Source organism: Hyperolius riggenbachi, chromosome 3, assembly GCF_040937935.1.
Source record: "Hyperolius riggenbachi isolate aHypRig1 chromosome 3, aHypRig1.pri, whole genome shotgun sequence".
Lineage (NCBI taxonomy): Eukaryota > Metazoa > Chordata > Amphibia > Anura > Hyperoliidae > Hyperolius > Hyperolius riggenbachi.
The window spans coordinates 396453308-396468734 of record NC_090648.1 but is presented as its reverse complement, the minus strand read 5'-3'; positions in this window follow the sequence as shown (position 1 = coordinate 396468734).

Sequence of the window (15427 nt, the reverse complement as noted above, 5' to 3'; positions counted from 1 at the left end):
GAGCTAGCCTATGAACAGTGACTGAGTGTCCCTAGTACAGTAAGTAGTAACAGTAAGTAGTACAACTAGAAATTACAATAAGTAATCAGAAGGAAATAGAGTGTGTGTACTACTGTACAGACAGTGCACGCACACACACACACGCAGGAGCTAGCCTATGAACAGTGACTGAGTGTCCCTCCCTAGTAGTAAGTAGTAACAATAAGTACAACTAGAAATTACAATAATCAGTAGTAATCAGAAGGAAATAGAGTGTGTGTACTGTACAGACAGTGCACGCACACACACACACGCAGGAGCTAGCCTACGAACAGTGACTGAGTGTCCCTAGTGTTAAGCTTGGAGGGTGTATTCTCCACAGTCAGCATGCAACACATAAGCTGACGTGAAGGAGGTACACACACCAGCACAAGGGATCAGGATATCCCCAGTTTAGTGGAGGAGAGGACTGACTCCAATAGGAGATTGTGGTGCACAGAGCCCGTGCAGATCCGAACAGCCACAAACAACACTTTCGTAATAACGTCTCAGCGCAAAGTAGCGCTGAGCGCATAAACCAGGACTGAGGAGATCGGGACAGGTAGACAGAATGAACGCTTGCTTAACTAGCCACTACTTAGTGACAGCAAGCGTCCACAATAAGACAGACTGGAATGAGGCAGCCAATGCGTTTGCAGCGATGGCGTGCCTCACAAAGACAGGACAAGATAGTCAGGAAATAGCAGGATCAAGATAGATGAACGTAACACAGACAAATATACAATAAGTATGTTTTCCTAGCGTATTACAATTACAGCTATCAATGAAACTATTTGTAACGTCTGACTAACATATGTATATATCGGCAATGAACCGATATATGACATAAGCAGGAACACTGACTAGCACTGGAGCAATACAGGGAACAGGACTCAGAAGGATTCGCTATCTCTTCGCAGAGATGAACGCAATCCACAAACGGTAACAGGACAGGATTCAGAAAGATTCGTTATCTCCTCGCAGAGATGAACGCAATCCACAAACAGGACCAGGAGCAGGATACTAGCTCAGCACGGGTGCTCACGATACGCGCAAACTACCAAAACGTGCTGGAAGGCTGACTAACTGAACACAGGAAATAAACAGTTCGTGTACGTATATATCAGCGACACTGATGTATCAACGTAACACGAATACAAGGAAAATAACAAAATGCGCAAGTATGCGTATATATTGGCGATGAACCAATATATGACACAAGACAAGCAGAGTAACAACTTCTAGAACAAGAGCAGAACTAGGAGGACTCGCTGACCCCTTCGCAAGAGTCAGCGCAGTCCACACGGACTAGGAACGAGGTGGGGCACGAGCAGAGTAACAGACAGAATCTGAGACTATGGTAGCCCATCAAGCATTGCAGGAAGCAGTTCTTTATACTGAGGTCATCCAATGGGAGCAGACCTGCAGATTCCCACACAAGTGAATGGTAATTAATCACAGGCTGACAGCAGGAAAAGGCAGACAATGATATGCAGCCTGCAGGAAAGGGATTGCCCCTCCATTGCAGCAGACCATGTTTGTTTACACAAAAGCATATTAAACTGTCATTAACTTCAGAGCGACTGCAGATGGAATCAGCAACTAGTTTAAGTGCAAACCAAACTATGCAAGAAAATGCATGTAATGACATCAGAACTGCTTGGGTTGCAATACCACTGCAGCCAGCAGTAAACGCTGCAGACATGATCATAACACCTAGTAGTAAGTAGTAAGTAAGTACAACTAGAAATTACAATAATCAGTAGTAATCAGAAGGAAATAGAGTGTGTGTACTGTACAGAAAGTGCACGCACACACACACGCAGGAGCTAGCCTATGAACAGTGACTGAGTGTCCCTCCCTAGTAGTAAGTAGTAACAGTAAGTACAACTAGAAATTACAATAATCAGTAGTAATCAGAAGGAAATAGAGTGTGTGTACTGTACAGACAGTGCACACACACACACGCACAGGAGCTAGCCTATGAACAGTGACTGAGTGTCCCTAGTAGTAAGTAGTAAGTAAGTGTACAACTAGAAATTACAATAATCAGTAGTAATCAGAAGGAAATAGAGTGTGTGTACTGTACAGACAGTGCACGCACACACACACGCAGGAGCTAGCCTATGAACAGTGACTGAGTGTCCCTAGTAGTAAGTAGTAAGTAAGTACAACTAGAAATTACAATAATCAGTAGTAATCAGAAGGAAATAGAGTGTGTGTACTGCACGCACACACGCAGGAGCTATGAACAAACAGTGACAGTGAGTGTCCTAGTACAGTTACAGTATAACTACAAAATACAATCACTCAGTAGTAAAGGACAGCAGAAACACTGGTATAATAAACTAACAGAGGACAGGAGGACAGCTGCCCACACAGGCAAGGCCCTGAGGCCTAAAGCTGTGTAAGCTTGCCTGCAGCAGCTGCCTGTCTCTATGTAACACACAAGCTACTAACTAAAATACAATGTCTATCTAACTAACAACAATATAGGTGTGTATAGGAGGTGTATGTGAGCAAAAACGCTAGGTAATTGACCACAATAGAGCACTTGCTAAGCCAAAGCACAAAGGAGCAGATCTCTCTCTGTACAAAGTCAGGCAAGGACGGAAAAACGGAACATGGAGGCCGCTATTTATAGGGTAGGGGCTGGCCAGGGTCCCCCTCTGTGATTGGCTGCCGTCAGAGGGCCTGGGAGCCCTCTGATTGGCTCTAAGGACATCAATCTGGGCTATGACGCTATTCGAGCTCGGTATTCGAGCTCGAATAGCGCTGTTTGCTCGAATAGCTCGAATAGTGAGTGGGCTATTCGAGTTCACTCTAATAGCCCATTCGAATAGCTGCAGCTATTCGAGCTCGGTATTCGAGCTCGAATAGCTAAAAAAGAGCTCGAATATTCGAGCTACTCGAATATTCGAGCTCTGCTGAGCACCCCTGATGCCTATGCATGGGAAAAGTGAAAGTGCTTAAATGCCCCACAAAACGTGCATGGGAGGCCCCAGGACCCACTGACCGGGGCCCTTACTGTTGTTCCTCCCCCTTTGCCTTTGGCGCAGGCATCTCTACTAGAGGATCTGGGGCGACCCTTCCCTCGATCACTAATTCAAAGTGCCCCCCCCCCCCAGTTCATCACTCCGGGGTGTCAGAGCTTACTTCCTCTGAATCTGCTAAAAAGAGATACTACACTTGGTCTTAGCCAAAAGGCTGAGAAGCGATTCCATTGCTTGCAAGCCTCCATGGCTTTTCAGTGGAATTGGTGGCACCACCACCAGGAATGGTAGGCTGGCTGCTGCCAGCCTGGCTGACACTTTGGGCCTGATTCACAAAGCAGTGCTAACAGTTAGCACGCTGGGGAAAAGCCCTTTATCATGCCTAAACTCAGTTTAGGCATGATAAGTTTAGGTGTGATAAGTTTAGGTGTGATAAGTTTCGGCATGTTAAGTTTAGGTGTGATAAGTTTAGGCATGATAAATTTAAGCACCAACTGGGTTAGCACCGCAGTGCACAGCTGATCAAAAGTTTTGCGCTAGCAAAGTCTGGGGCACTTCGCATAGAGTTTAATGGCGCTGCTTTGCGTGCGGGACTTTGCGTGCGATCTAAACTTATCTAAACTTAGCATGCCTAAACTTATCATGCCTAAACTTATCACGCCTAAACTTATCACGCCTAAATTGACTTTTCACCAGCATGGTGCAATGGTTATCATGCCTAAAGTCTCTAACTGGGTTAGCACCGCTTTGTGAATCGAGCCCTTGATGTCTTAACATTTCAGAAAAAAAACACATTGTAGAATGTTAGGTTATATTTGTATGTATTTTTAAAAATAAACTTTGACAAACAAGGTAAACTAAAAAAAAGAAGGGTGCCAGTTCATGCCCACCACCACCACCCTCCGTTCTCATTCTTGGTTCTTCAGACACCTTGATGGAGTTTCAGGTGGCCTGCGTTTCATTCTTGCAAGCCTCCACTGCGTGGCTCTGCACTGCAGTGGAATTGGTGGCTCCACCACCAGGAATAGCAGGCAGGCCTGCTGCCAGCCTGGCTGCCACCTGCCACCAATTCCACTGCGCGGCTCTGCACTGCAGTGGAATTGGTGGCTCCACCACCAGGAATGGCAGGCAGGACTGCTGCCAGCCTGGCTGACACCTGCTGTCTTAATATTTCAGAAAAAAAACAGCATTTCATTGCTTGCAAGCCTCCACTGTGTGGCTCTGCACTGCAGTGGAATTGGTGGCACCACCACCAGGAATGGCAGGCTGGCCTGCTGCTAGCCTGGCTGACACTTGATGTCTTAAAGGGACTCCGGGCTCACCCTGAAAAGGAAAATAGTACTCACCCGGGGCTTTCTCCAGCCCAGCGCTGGTCGGGAGGTCCCACGACGGCGTCCTGGCTCCTCTCCTAGGCCCCGCTCCGGAATGGCTGACCGGCGGGAGCCTGGCGACACTCGGCCGAGTGTCGGGCTCCTTCTTCCTGGTATGACGCGGCTGACGTCACGGCGTCGGCCACCCCGCGTCATCACGGCGACCGGCGTGAAAGTACTGCGCATGTGCGATTAAAGCGCGCATGCGCAGTACTTTCACGCCGTCCGCCGTGATGACTCCCGCCGGTCAGCCATTCCGAAGCGGGGCCTAGGAGAGGAGCCAGGATGTCGTCGTGGGACCTCCCGACCAGCGCTGGGCTGGCTATTTTCCTTTTCAGGGTGAGCTCGGAGTACCTTTAACATTTCAGAAAAAAACACATTGAAAAACATTGTAGAATGTTAGGTTATATCTGTATGTATTTTTCAAAATTAACTTTGACAAACAAGGTAAACTTAAAAAAAAAAGGAGGGTGCCAGTTCATGCCCACCAGCCATCACCACCACCCTCCATTCTCATTCTTGGTTCTTCACACACCTTGATGGAGTTCAGGTGGCCTGCATTTCATTGCTTGCAAGCCTCCACTGCGCGGCTCTGCACTGCAATGAAATTGGTGGCACCACCACCAGAAATGGCAGGCAGGCCTGCTGCCAACCTGGCTGACACCTGCTGTCTTAACATTTAAGAAAAAAAACATTGTAGAATTTTATAAGAAGTCAGTTTTATAAAAGTTCAATCTGTCAAAAACACAAATAGGTTATATACAGTGTTGCCCATAATTATTCATACCCGCTGGCAAATTTTGACTTAAAGTTACATTTATTCAACCAGCAAGTAATTTTTTGATGGGAAATTACATAGGTGTCTCCCAAAAGATAATAGGACGATGTACATGAGGCATTATTGTGGGGAGAAAAAACATTTCTCAACCAGAGTACAACACTAGCCTGCTCCCTCACATATCCCCAGAGGCGTATCTACAAGGGTGCAGGCATGGCTAATGCCATGGGCACCCCCTGCACTATGGGTGCCATGCCTGCACCGATATTGTGACGCTGTAGCTGCCTGGCGTGTGTCCCTATATTAGCAGTTGGCTGATGGTGTAATGGTTAAGGGCTCTGCCTCTGACACAGGAGACCAGGGTTCGAATCTCGGCTCTGCCTGTTCAGTAAGCCAGCACTAATTCAGTAGGAGACCTTTGGCAAGTCTCCCTTACACTGCTACTGCCAATAGAGCGCTCCCTAGTGGCTGCTGCTCTGCTCTGGCGCTTTGAGTCCGCAAGGAGAAAAGCGCAATATAAATGTTATTTGTCTTGTCTATATCGGATACACACAGGCAAAGTTGCTCGTTCTGTCTAGGGGAGAGATCAGAGAGGAGGCGCCACTAGGGGGAGCTCCAGGCAGGAGTACACTCTGAAGGTTTATAAAGGAAGGGGGTAGCACGCTGGAGCTGAAACGAGAGTTGAAGATATGGATGACTGTGATTGAGTGATTCTCTCCCTCTTACTTTAGCACAGCTAGCTGGGCACTGGGCAGCATGTAAGTTTCTCATGCCTGCACCATATCCCCCTCCTCTAGGAACACAGATCTGCCCACCCCATCATAATGGAGATGGAGGAGAGCCAAGCAGACCTGCAGGACAGGGAGTGCAGTGAGCCTGGCATGAAAAGGTATGCTGCACTGCGCAGGGAAAGGAGCATTGTATGGAGCAGGGACTCTGCAGGCAGTGTCTGGTCAGCTGCAGTCTGAGGCATGTGTAGCTCTGACAGGCTGCCCTGCAATGTGATCCTCCCTGTCTGCTAATTGCTGTGTGCTGCTGTACTCTGACTGACTCTCAGGGCTGAGACACACCAGAGAAGCTCCCCAAATCAGAGCCGGGACAAGGTCCTCCAGCACCCAAGGCTGAGACACCAAAGTGCTCCCCTCCATCCCTCCCACCCCAGCTGTCACACACTGATTGCTATTAGACTAAGAGGGCCACAGGGCCTACAACCTCCCCAACACCTTAATATTTAGTTATCTGGCTTGCAGTCACTGCTATCTATCCCCTTTTCTTATTTATGTCTGCTTCAAACACAATTAGGAATGACAGCTGAATGAATTCTGCGCCCCCTCCTACACTGCGCCCTGAGGCTGGAGCCTCTCCAGCCTATGCCTCGGCCCGGCCCTGCCCCAAATGCTAGAGGTTTCAAAAGCTCTTCCCAATGTAATGCTATGGTTTTTTTTGTTACAAATCCTCATGGCTCCAGTGTGCATAGACACATAGGAAAACATTAGCAGGAGGTTTCAAAAACTCAAAACGCTCAGAAAAACTCCTCTGGTGTGCACCAGGCCTCAGAGTGAGGCAATATGTTTTACCAGCAGTCAGCAGGCTTTGCTTCAGTGCAGTGTGTGGTGTTGGACGACAGTAGAGAGATTGTAATTTCATCTGAAAATGAACATTTATTGAAAAATTGACTTGGGGAATGCCTATCATAAAATTTGAACTATTGCTCTTATAGTAATGAAATGCAGTACTAGCTTGTTTTCCCTCTCTGTCCATACCAATCTCACTTTCTCTCCTCGCTTGCTGTCTCTCCCAGCAGTTCTCTCCACCTGTTCTGTCTGGCTTTCTCTGCCATCCCCCTCTGCCCATTCTCTCTCTGTTCACAATCATTATATTTCACCCTCTGCCAATATAGCACTAATGTCTTCTGCAACACTTTACGGAGTACATAGTCATATCACTGACTGGTGACTGACTGACCTCAGAGGAGCTCACAATCTAATCCCTACCCAGGGGCGGCACCAGGGGGGTGCTTGGGGGTGCTCAAGCACCCCCTAGAATTGTCCAAGCACCCCAAAGCACCCCCTGGAGTGAACTGACTTCAGGCGTCTAAAAGACGCCAAGTCAGTTCACACAGCGGCAGCCCGGAGCAGCAGGCAGGGCTACGGTAAGATGGCCGCCCGAAGCCCTGCTCTGCAGACTTCGAGTCTGCAGTGCATGGCTTCGGGCGGCCATTTTCCCGTAGCCCTGCTCTCAGCATGCAGGCAGGAAGTCTCGTGACGTCGGGAAGGAAGAGGATCGTGGGCGCGCGGGCGCTGCGCGCCACAAGGAGGTCGGGACAGGAGGTCGGGAAAGAAGGTCTTCTGGCTGTAGGTGAGTAAATGGGTTTTTCTTTCGTTTTTCAGGTGGTGCTGATTGTGGTCAGAAATGCTGAGGAAGGATTGTGCATATTGGGGTCATATCTGCTACGGATTGTGCATATTGGGGTCATATCTGCTACGGATTGTGCATATTGGGGTAATTTCTGCTACCGATTGTACATATTGGGGTCATTTCTGCTACCGATTGTGCATATTGGGGTCATATCTGCTACGGATTGTGCATATTGGGGTCATATCTGCTACCGATTGTGCATATTGGGGTCATATCTGCTACGGATTGTGCATATTGGGGTCATATCTGCTACCGATTGTGCATATTGGGGTCATATCTGCTACGGATTGTGCATATTGGGGTCATATCTGCTACGGATTGTGCATATTGGGGTCATTTCTGCTACCGATTGTGCATATTGGGGTCATATCTGCTACCGATTGTGCATATTGGGGTCATATCTGCTACCGATTGTGCATATTGGGGTCATTTCTGCTACCGATTGTGCATATTGGGGGCATATCTGCTACCGATTGTGCATATTGGGGGCATATCTGCTACCGATTGTGCATATTGGGGCCATATCTGCTACCGATTGTGCATATTGGGGTTATTGAACATGTTTTTTGTTCAAATCTGCTCACATTACGTGTATTTTCTTGAGAAAACCTGCACAATTATGTGAATTTTCTGGGGAAAGGGTCACCAAAACTTGGGCCCTCTGTCTTTGCGTTGCACTTTTAAAGGGAACCCGAGGTGAGAATAATATTGAGGCTGCCATATTTATCTCCTTTTAAGTAATACCAGCTGCCTGGCTGCCGTGTTGGTCCTCTAATTCTTTCAACCATAGACCCTAAACAAGCATGCAGCAGGTCAGGGGTTTCTGACAATATTGTCAGAACTGACAAGATTAGCTGCATTAGCTGCATGCTTGTTTCTGGTGTAATTCAGTTCACTACTACAGCCAAATAGATCAGCAGGGCTGCCAGGCAACTAGAATTGTTTAAAAGGAAATAAATATGGCAGCCACCATATCACTCTCACCCTGGGTTCACTTTAAATTATAGTTAGCCCCGCCCTCATCCGGTCATGACCACGCCCATTTTTTCGCCGCGGCGCGCAAAGATTTTTTGCCGTGGAGCGCTTAGCGCGCCGCAGGTCATCAGCACCTGCATAGCACCCCCTAAAAAAAAATCCTGGAGCCGCCACTGTCCCTACCATAGTCGTAGTATTTATATAGCACTAATGTGTTCTTCAGCACTTTAACCACTTGAGGACCGTGGGCTTTACCAGGCACTTTTTTTCCATTCAGACCACTGCAGCGTTCACGGTTTATTGCTCGCTCATACAACCTACCACCTAAATGAATTTTGGCTCCTTTTCTTGTCACTAATAAAGCTTTCTTTTGGTGCTATTTGATTGCTGCTGCGATTTTTACTTTTTATTATATTCATCAAAAAAGACATGAATTTTGGCAAAAAAATGATTTTTTTAACTTTCTGTGCTGACATTTTTCAAATAAAGTAAAATTTCTGTATACATGCAGCACGAAAAATGTGGACAAACATGTTTTTGATAAAAAAAAACCCATTCAGCCTATATTTATTGGTTTGGGTAAAAAATTTCCAGCATCTCTGACTTTTCTGAGCACCTGACATGTTTCATGAGGGGCTAGAATTCCAGGATAGTATAAATACCCCCCCCCCAAATGACCCCATTTTGGAAAGAAGACAATTATTTTTTGTCACAAGTAAGCGGAAAATGACACTTTGTGACAAAAAAAAAAAAAGTTTCCATTTCTTCTAACTTGCGACAAAAAAAAATGAAATCTGCCACGGACTCACCATGCCCCTCTCTGAATACCTTGAAGTGTCTACTTTCCAAAATGGGGTCATTTGTGGGGTGTGTTCACTGTCCTGACATTTTGGGGGGTGCTAAATTGTAAGAACCCCTGTAAAGCCTAAAGGTGCTCATTGGACTTTGGGCCCCTTAGCGCAGTTAGGCTGCAAAAAAGTGCCACACATGTGGTATTGCCGTACTCAGGAGAAGTAGTATAATGTGTTTTGGGGTGTATTTTTACACATACCCATGCTGGGTGGGAGAAATATCTCTGTAAATGACAATTGTTTGATTTTTTTGTACACACAATTGTCCATTTACAGAGATATTTCTCCCACTCAGCATGGGTATGTGTAAAAATACACCCCAAAACACATTATACTACTTCTCCTGAGTACGGTGATACCACATGTGTGGCACTTTTTTGCACCCTAACTGCGCTAAGGGGCCCAAAGTCCAATGAGTACCTTTAGGATTTGACAGGTCATTTTTGTTTCAAGACTACTCCTCACGGTTTAGGGCCCCTAAAATGCCAGGGCAGTATAGGAACCCCACTAATGACCCCATTTTAGAAAGAAGACACCCCAAGGTATTCCGTTAGGAGTATGGTGAGTTCATAGAAGATTTTATTTTTTTGTCACAAGTTAGCGGAAATTGATTTTAATTGTTTTTTTTCACAAAGGGTCATTTTCCGCTAACTTGTGACAAAAATAAAATCTTCTATGAACTCACCATACTCCTAACGGAATACCTTTGGGTGTCTTCTTTCTAGAATGGGGTCAATTGTGGGGTTCCTATACTGCCCTGGCATTTTAGGGGCCCTAAACCTCGAGGAGTAGTCTTGAAACCGAATGTCGCAAAATGACCTGTGAAATCCTAAAGGTACTCATTGGACTTTGTCCCCCTTAGTGCACTTAGGGTGTAAAAAAGTGCCACACATGTGGTACCGCGGTACTCAAGAGAAGTGGTATAATGTGTTTTGGGGTGTATTTTTACACATACCCATGCTGGGTGGGAGAAATATCCCTGTAAATGACAATTGTTTGATTTTTTTTTACACACAATTGTCCATTTACAGAGAGATTTCTCCCACTCAGCATGGGTATGTGTAAAAATACACCCCAAAACACATTATACTACTTCTCCTGAGTACGGCGATACCACATGTGTGGCACTTTTTTGCACCCTAACTGCGCTAAGGGGCCCAAAGTCCAATGAGTACCTTTAGGTTTTCACAGGTCATTTTTGTTTCAAGACTACTCCTCACGGTTTAGGGCCCCTAAAATGCCAGGGCAGTATAAGAACCCCACTAATGACCCCATTTTAGAAAGAAGACACCCCAAGGTATTCTGTTAGGAGTATGGTGAGTTCATAGAAGTTTTTATTTTTTTGTCACAAGTTAGCGGAAATTGATTTTAATTGTTTTTTTTCACAAAGTGTCATTTTCCGCTAACTTGTGACAAAAAATAAAATCTTCTATGAACTCACCATACTCCTAACGGAATACCTTTGGGTGTCTTCTTTCTAGAATGGGGTCATTTGTGGGGTTCCTATACTGCCCTGGCATTTTAGGGGCCCTAAACCGTGAGGAATAGTCTTGAAACCAAATGTCGCAAAATGACCTGTGAAATCCTAAAGGTACTCATTGGACTTTGGGCCCCTTAGCGTACTTAGGGTGTAAAAAAGTGCCACCCATGTGGTACCGCCGTACTCAGGAGAAGTAGTATAATGTGTTTTGGGGTGTATTTTTACACATACCCATGCTGGGTGGGAGAAATATCTCTGTAAATGACAATTGTTTGATTTTTCTTACACACAATTGTCCATTTACAGAGAGATTTCTCCCACCCAGCATGGGTATGTGTAAAAATACACCCCAAAACACATTATACTACTTTTCCTGAGTATGGCGGTACCACATGTGTGACACTTTTTTGCAGCCTAGGTGCTCTAAGGGGCCCAACGTCCTATTCACAGGTCATTTTGAGGCATTTGTTTTCTAGACTACTCCTCACGGTTTAGGGTCCTAAAATGCCAGGGCAGTATAGGAACCCCACAAGTGACCCCATTTTAGAAAGAAGACACCTCAAGGTATTCCGTTAGGTGTATGGAGAGTTCATAGAAGATTTTATTTTTTGTCACAAGTTAGTGAAAAATGACACTTTGTGAAATAAAAACAATAAAAATCAATTTCCGCTAACTTTTGATAAAAAATAAAATCTTCTATGCACTCGTCATACACCTAACAGAATACCTTGGGGTGTCTTTTTTCTAAAATGGGGTCACTTGTGGGGTTCCTATACTGCATTTTACGGGCCCAAAACCGTGAGTAGTCTGGAAACCAAATGTCTCAAAATGACTGTTCAGGGGTATGAGCATCTGCAAATTTTGATGACAGGTGGTCTATGAGGGGGCGAATTTTGTGTAACCGGTCATAAGCAGGGTGGCCTTTTAGATGACAGGTTGTATTGGGCCTGATCTGATAAATAGGAGTGCTAGGGGGGTGACAGGAGGTGATTGATGGGTGTCTCAGGGGCAGAGCCGGATCTTCAACCAGGCAAACTAATCAACTGCTTATGGGCCCCAGGAGGTCAAAAGGGCCCCAGAAAGATGTCTTGCCTCTGTTCATGTAGTCCTTTAGTAACGCTTTCAGTCTTTAAAAACAAGATCTCTGCAGCAATTCTCTACTACAAAGATAAGAAGCCGGCACACACAGAGTTAACCCCTCTCGCCTTAGCTCAGAGCTGTCAGACAGGGGCTGGGTGCTGGAATGTGATCTCTCCATACAGGAGGAGCAGCTTGCTAGCTTAGCTAGAAAAACTTGATGTGGCAAAAACATCTGTAGTTAAACTTTTTTTCATAGTAGCATCATAATTTGTTCACAAGCCTATGACTTATGTTTGTAATGTTTACATTTAGTTCTGGTCTTTGCTGAACTTATTAGCCTTAATTTTATCTCCCACATAAGAGGCACATAAAGATTTATTGTCTGTCTCTGTTCTGTTTATTGTCTCTGTTCAACTCTTTCAGTCTTTAGATCTCTGCAGCAACGCTCCACCACAGAGATAAGAGTTCTGCTGGTGATGTGTATAGTTGGTTCCTGTCATTGCTGAACTTGACCTTAATTTTATCACCCTAGTTGGCCAAAAAATATCTAAAGCTGGCTATGCACAGATCGATTTTGAACGCTGATTGAATCTTCCAGTAATCTATTGCTCATAAATATCCAATCGATTGGCTTTCAAGCGATATTGTGCTATTTATCAATCTCTGTGGTATGTGGGCAGCACAGGAGTGGTGGTGGATCGATGGTCCATAACTTTGCTCTGCATTGAGTAGTACAGCACTTGCAGTTTGATTGAAGCTTGATACAGTTCTGCTGAAGCCTATCAGAAATAAACTTGCTGTGATAGAGGTTGATCACTAAACAACTGAATGGAATAATGATCAATTGGCTAGACATATTGAGGCATTATTGACCTGTGTATGACTAGTGAGAATGAGGGAGCAAAACTGACTAATTTGGTCTTGCAGTGAATAAACTCCAATATTGCTTTACGAGATCCTCACAACTCGAATGCCTGGTACAGACCATGCAATTTCCCGTCAGATAGATAGGTCAAATGGATTATTTCTGACAGATCCGATTCTGAATTTCGATCATTTTTCAGATCAATTTTGTATAGAAGTGTTTGGAAAATGATAAGAAAAACGATTGGAAATCCATTCTGACTTTTCAGAAATAATTTGCTTCAACTCATCTATCTAATGGGAAATTGAATGGTGTGTACAAGACATTACAGTCACATTTGCCACGTGGCAGGCTTAGGCAACAATAAAGAAGTACAAGGGGCCATCACATTTTTGGTGTAAACAATCATGAAGTTGATCTTAAAGAGAACCAGAGATCAATAGAAAAAAGATTTTATACATACCTGGGGCTTCCTCCAGCCCCATCAGCATGGATCGCTCCCACACCGCTGTCCTCCGCTGCCTCTATCCCCTGGTACCAGGTCCCGTCTCTTCAGCTAGTCAGGGCCAGTTGACGCACGCACAGTGCACTCCCTCCGTACTGCGCAGGCACATGCGTAAGGCAGGCGGCAGTGAGATGGAGGGAGCCCCTGTGCATGCATACAACCGGCCGCGTCCTGTGGAAGTGACGGGACCCGGTACCAGCGATAGAGGCAGCGGAGGACAGCAGCGTGGGAGCAATCTATGCTGATGGGGATGTAGGAAGCCCCAGGTATGTATAAAATCTTTTTTAATTTTTCAAGTTCCTTCATCTCTGGTTCCCTTTAAATCTGCCTCGCTGTATTCACTTTTGTTGCCAGTGGCTTAGACATTCAAGGACAACTGTAGTTAGAAGTATGTGGAGGCTGCCATATTTTTTTTTTTTTTAAACAATACCAGTTTCCTGGCAGCCCTGCTGATCTATTTGGCTGCAGTATTGTTTGAATCGCACCAGAAACAAGCATGCAGCTAATGCCAGGTCTGACAATAATGTCACCTGATCTGCTGCATGCTTGTTCAGGGAGTGTGGCTAAATATATTTGAGGCAGAGGATCAACAGGATAGCCAGGAAACTGGTATTGCTTAAAAGTAAATAAATATGGTAGCCTCCACATACCTCTCGCTACAGTTGTCCTTTAATGGCTATGTGTTGATGTTATTGCAGAGCAAATAACCTTACACTGTTATAAAAGCTGTCCACTGACTGCTCTACAGAGTATCACAGCATCATATATTCAGTGCTGTCTGTTCCATGAAAAGATGAAATAGAATATTTTCAAAAAAGTGAGCGGTGCACTCACTACTGTCAGATGCTGTATGCTGGGGAGACATCTTTTCAATGGTGAGGGGGGAGGGGGCCTACATTTATTATTCTGCTTGGGGCCCTGCATGGTCTTAATCCGGCTCTGCTCAGGGGGTGGTTAGAGGGGAAAATAGATGCAATCAATGCACTGGGGAGGTGATCGGAAGGGGGTCTGAGGGGGATCTGAGGGTTTGGCCGAATGATCAGGAGCCCACACGGGGCAAATTAGGGCCTGATCTGATGGGTAGGTGTGCTAGGGGTGACAGGAGGTGATTGATGGGTGTCTCAAGGTGTGATTAGAGGGGGGAATAGATGCAAGCAATGCCCTGGTGGGGTGATCAGGGCTGGGGTCTGAGGGAGTTCTGAGGGTTCTGAGGGTGTGGGCGGGTGATTGAGTGCCCTAGGGGCAGATAGAGGTCTAATCTGATAGGTAGCAGTGACAGGGGGTGATTGATGGGTAATTAGTGGGTGTTTAGGGTAGAGAACAGATGTAAACACTGCACTTGGGAGGTGATCTGACGTCGGATCTGCGGGCGATCTATTGGTGTGGGTGTGTGATCAGATTGCAGGTTAGGGGCAGGTTAGGGGCTGATTGATGGGTGGCAGTGACAGGGGGTGATTGATGGGTGGCAGTGACAGGGGGTGATTGATGGGTGATTGACAGGGGGGTGATTGATGGGTGGCAGTGACAGGGGGTGATTGATGGGTGATTGGGTGGCAGTGACAGGGGGTGATTGATGGGTGGCAGTGACAGGGGGTGATTGATGGGTGATTGACAGGTGATCAGTGGGTTATTACAGGGAAGAACAGATGTAAGTATTGCACTGGCGAATTGATAAGGGGGGTCTAAGGGCAATCTGAGCGTGTAGGCGGGTGATTGGGTGCCCGCAAGGGGCAGATTAGGGTCTGATCTGATGGGTAACAGTGACAGGTGGTGATAGGAGGTGATTGATGGGTAATTAGTGGGTGTTTAGGGTAGAGAACAGATGTAAACACTGCACTTGGGAGGTGATCTGGCGTCGGATCTGCGGGCGATCTATTGGTGTGGGTGGGTGATCAGATTGCCCGCAAGGGGCAGGTTAGGGGCTGATTGATGGGTGGCAGTGACAGGGGGTGATTGATGGGTGGCAGTGACGGGGGTGATTGATGGGTGATTGACAGGTGATTGACAGGTGATGAGTGGGTTATTACAGGGAAGAACAGATGTAAATATGTAAATATTGCACTGGCGAATTGATAAGGGGGGGGGGGGGTCTGA